Consider the following 5,668-nt stretch of genomic DNA (forward strand, 5'->3'; position numbering starts at 1 on the left):
GTAATTTGCAGAGAAAATATTTTCTTTGGAGAAGAAAGGAAGTTAGAGCAATTGAATTGAGAATGATAAAATAGTAGAATAAAAATGAATTCTGCTTTTATACTATCTCATAGATAAATTGTCAAAAATAATAAAGTGCAATAAAGTGACCAATCAAAATAGCCCAAAATAGCTGTTTAAAAATAAATAAACTATAAAAATTCTATCACGTATCCATCATGTCCTGCTTACAAACTGTAAGTTTACTCGATGAATAATGTTCAGAGTTTTAACGGCTAAGATTGAGACAATTCGACAGATGAGGATAAATCAGTTATCCGTCGAGTTATGAAATAATCCAGAAAAGTAATTGATTTTTGTTAACAAGTAATATTCCGAAGGATGATCAAACTCGATGGATAATGAACATCCGTTGGGCTATAAAACTTGACTTAGCCAAAATTTCATCCTAAACAGAAAAGTCAATTAAGTTTCTGGCTGCATTAAAACTTGCAAAAATATCTGAAATAATTCAAGAATAATTGAGCATATCTAACTCACTTACCAACCTTGAAAAGGTAGATTCATCAAGTGTCTTGATAAATATATCTGCAAGCTGCTTTTCACTTGGAACAAAATGAAGTTCCACAGTACCATTCATCACATGCTCCCTAATAAAGTGGTACTTGATGTCTATGTGCTTTGTTCTTGAATGCTGCACTGGATTTTCGGTGATGGCAATTGCACTTGTGTTATCACAGAAAATGGGAATTTTATCCACTTGTAGACCATAGTCCAACAATTGGTTTTTCATCCACAAAATCTGTGCACAGCAACTACCAGCAGCAATATATTCAGCTTCAGTTGTAGAAGTAGAAACTGAATTTTGCTTTTTACTGAACCAGGACACAAGCTTGTTCCCTAGAAATTGACAGGTTCATGTTGTACTTTTGCTGTCTATTTTACAACCTGCATAATCTGCATCTGAATAACCAGTTAGATCAAAACTAGAATCTCTAGGGTGCCAAAGTTTGATGTTCCCTTGAGATATCTGAAAATTCTCTTAATAGCTACTAAGTGAGATTCTCTAGGATCAGCCTGAAATCTAGCACAAAGACAAGTAGCAAATATTATATCTGGCCTACTAGCTGTTAAGTACAGAAGTGAGCCAACCATGCCCCTGTAGCTTGAAATATCCACAGACTTTTCAGTAGTGTTTAATTCAAGCTTAGTTGCAGTGGCCATGAGAGTTTTTGCAGATGTGCAATCCATTAGATCAAACTTCTTTAAAAGATCATGAATATATTTAGTTTGACTAATGAATATTCCATCACTAACTTGCTTAACTTGTAAACCAAGAAAGTAAGTTAGTTCTCCCATCATGCTCATTTCATACTTACTTTGCATCAATTTGGCAAACTTTTTGCAAAGTTTTTCATCTGTAGAACCCAAAATATAATATCATCTACATATATTTGAACAAGTATAATAGAGCCATTAACATTTCTGAAAAATAAAGTTTTATCAACAGTACCTCTTGTAAAGTGATTTTCCAAAAGAAACTTTGATAAAGTGTCATACCAGGCTGAAGGTGCTTGCTTCAATCCATAAAGTGCCTTCAAAAGATAGTAGACATAATATGGAAAATTTGGATCTTCAAAACCAGGAGGTTAACTAACATAGACTTCCTCCTCAAAATCTACATTAAGAAAAGCAATTTTTGACATCCATTTGATAGACCTTGAAATTGGCATGGGCTGCATAGGCTAAGAAGATTCTGATTACTTCAAGTCTTGCAATAGGAGCAAAGGTTTCTTCAAAATTTATTACTTCTTGTTGACAGTAGCCCTTAGCAACCAATCTAGCTTTGTTCCTGACCACTATGCCATTTTCATCCATCTTATTTCTGAATACCCACTTGGTGTCAATTGGATTCTTTCCTTTAGGTTTGGGTACCAGCTTCCATACCTTATTCCTTTCAAATTGATTTAGCTCTTCCTGTATAGCTAAAATCCAATCAGGATCCAACAAAGCTTCTTCTACCTTCTTTGGTTCTTCCTTAGATAGGAAGCTACTGTATAGACATTCTTCTTGAATTGCTATCTATGGCGCCCTCCAAATCCGGGTCAAAAGTTTGGGGTTCATACACATACACACACCTTATTTAAAACCTGCTTATAACAATAATAAAGATAATAATAATATGCAGTGACCCTACTTACCGACTATCACGGACCGCAACAGGTTAAAGTATGTACACAAGCCACACACAAACACTTATATTACAAACATCCAAATCCCAACTATTCAAACTTACAACTGAATATTAAACATCATTACAAACTTCATAAACTTATACTATTCCAAAAGTTGTCAGCTAGCTTAACTCGATCAACCTGGACCCCTATTTCTCGCACTGGATTGGGGATCCTCGCTACCAACATGTTCCTTCTTAACTGGAGAAGAACATAAACAACATCGCACAAATGAGCTAACTAGCCCAGCAAGTCACATTGACAATACTGAGAATAAAATGATCAAGTGAAATGATTTGAGGTATCAAGTGAACAATGAATAATGATTCAGAATTGGATATTATATTTTCATTTTAAAAACCAAGGTTAGGCTGCTGATATTATATTTTAGTTTATTTGTATTTATGGAGTAGTATCGTATATCTGTGGTTCGTATTCGGGGATTCAATAATCAATGGTTCAGAAAGAATAAGGTTTACGGCTCAAAGATCAATAACTGGAATCAAGGTTTAGGGTTCAGTGCCTCAAAGCACTTGCAATATAAAACAGAATTATCAACTATTCACAATATATATATCTCGAGAAAGTTCAGAACACTTGCCTGATATTAGCTTGCTATACTTCACTAACTTCCAATCACAATCTTCTATTCCTCGACTACTTACTTCCCTTTCCTACGCCTTGCCTCTTCTGCTCACATATCATAAGTATCTATCAATACTCAACTCATACAATTCTAATCGGTATACAATTCTATCTACCCTTCATTTTACCCAAATCCGATTAACGGATTGAAAGTTATGCTAAAAACAAGTAAACACTGATCACATAGACCGACAGTCAAACAAACAAGACACATATAACACATAGCACATCAAAAAATCAATGAAACTTTATTTATAAGGAAGTCTCGGATCATAAACAGTCTTTCGGGTATTTAATATGATTTTTAAAATATTTTTCGGAGTCAAAATGGGTCGTTGAATCAATTTCTGGTAATAAACAGAGTCTGATTACTCAAATCTGACTCTAAAATAATTTTATAATAATTATCGAACCTTGAAAATAATTTAAAATAATATTTTAAAGCTCGAAACTATTTTTCAGGATTTTTAAATCATTTTAAAATAATTAAATCTAATTAAATAATCAATTAAAATCAATTAATAAACAATTAAACTAATTAATCAATTAATATTTAAATTAATTGATCAAAGGAATAATTATTTTTAATTAAAATTAATTAATTAAGTAATTTAGATTTATTTTTTAAATTAAAAATAATTTTCAGAATTAAAATATTGATTTTAAAATATTTAAAATAATTTTTGAAAATAAATTATAGCCAGAAATATCAATTTTATAAATTTTGAAAATAGAATTCAGGTTTTTGTAAGTTTTTAAAACAGATGTGCACAATTTGCAAACATTCCAAACTAGGGGGTCGAAATGCAATTCGACCACCCTCCTCCCTCAACCTCGCTGGACGGCCGGGAAGCCATTAACGGCGACCCGCCGCCGCGCAAGCTCGCCGGAATCACACCACAAAGCTCATAATGAATCAAAAACTTAGGGAAATGTGTGGGTAATTGCCAGGAACTTATTCATGCAAACAAATCAAGCAAACAAACTCTTATTTAGCCGGACTTGTGCCCGGAAACGAAGAACTCTGGTGAACTTTCAAATCACAACCACGGTCACTAAGAGCAACGTCGATTAGAAAGCTATATATGAATCGATTTCAAATTTCAAGGGGAACAAAACCCACCCCTCTAGAACGTCTATAGATCCCTATTTAAGAAACCCCTAAAAATTAATCAAGAAATTCATATGAACATAAACCCTAATTTTCAAATTCGAGAATCAAACCCTAATTTGAACATGTTATTGAACTCCAAATTGATCATATGATATACCAAAATCATCAAGAAGACAAGCTCTACAACATCCAATGATCAAATCATCTAAACAATCATTCGAACAAAAATTCATAACTTTAATCAAAATAATTTGAAAATAAATAAAAATATAGAAATTAAACCTTGATTTTTGCAGTAAAACGAGTTCTGGAATCTGAAAGTACACTCCAAATCCTTCATTTTGGTTACTCCAACTTTCCCAACCGATTTCAATAACACCTTGAAACTGTAGTTTGATTCTCAAAAGGTTTTATGAAATTAGGGTTTTTCTCTGGAAAATTCTATAATTACTGTTTGCAAATGATTTTCGGTACGAAATAAAATATGATAAATGCTATTTATAATTACGGAAAAATTAATATCCCGTTGGATCATTCCGGATGTAAAATAGTACGTTTATTTAAAAAACAGATCCAAACGGTACCGGTTTTCGGGATAATTATCCAAATCTGTACAATTTGTACTGCGGTCTTGGTCACAGCGCCTGATTACACGTATTACGAAGTGATAATTATATTTGTTTAATAAAAAACCCGTTTATTGAAAATACGAGTTTTATTGATTTACCGAAACGAATTTTTTATCGAAAATATTATGTCGGGACCCGCACAGGAGAACCCGTACGCCGGATCGAAAAAGTCAAAACATGGAAAATGCTTGGAATATTGCAATTAGGTTAGGAAGGATTTCTCGGAAGAGTTTTGGGTTATAAAAACGTAAAAACAGGTGAAGTCGGCTGATTCCCGATTATATAAAATAGTTTATAAATACTTAGAAAAAGAAATTATTAAATCCATAAATTTTCTATAAAATCATAAATCATCATAAAAATAAATAGGAAGATATGACAATTATCTATATTTTATTTTAGACATATAAAAATTAAAATACTCAATTTATATTATTTTCAAACATCCAAACACATATACCACTTAACAAATAATTCATAGAATCAATACTGAATATGCATAATATTTATTTATTGGCAAAAATTATTACACGATATATCCCATATATTACATCCTTCCCCCTTAAAAGGATTTTGTCCTCAGAATCTCCTAAGAAAACAAATGAGGGTACTTTTCTTTCATATCATTTTCTAACTCATAGGTTGACTCTTCAACCTTTGGGTTTCTCCACAATACTCTTACTAACTTTACCACTTTATTTCTTAACACTTTCTCTCTTTCTTCTAGAATCTCTATTGGACTCTCTACATACGACAAATCTGCTTGAAGTTCTCTTGGCTCATATTCGATTACATGCTTGGAGTCTGGATTATACTTCTTAAGCATCGATACGTGAAAAACATTGTGAATGTGCTCCATTGTGTGGGGGTAACGCCAACTCGTATGCTACCTTGCCAACACGCTATAGAATCTCAAAAGGTCCGACATATCTAGGGCTCAGTTTTCCTTTCTTCCCAAATCTTGTCAATCCTTTCCACGGCGATACTTTCAGTAATACCAGATTTCCTTCTTCAAATTCCATATCTTTTCTTGATTGATCTGCATA

The sequence above is a fragment of the Apium graveolens genome, chromosome 1 (genome assembly GCF_009905375.1).
Source record: "Apium graveolens cultivar Ventura chromosome 1, ASM990537v1, whole genome shotgun sequence".
Taxonomy (NCBI): domain Eukaryota; kingdom Viridiplantae; phylum Streptophyta; class Magnoliopsida; order Apiales; family Apiaceae; genus Apium; species Apium graveolens.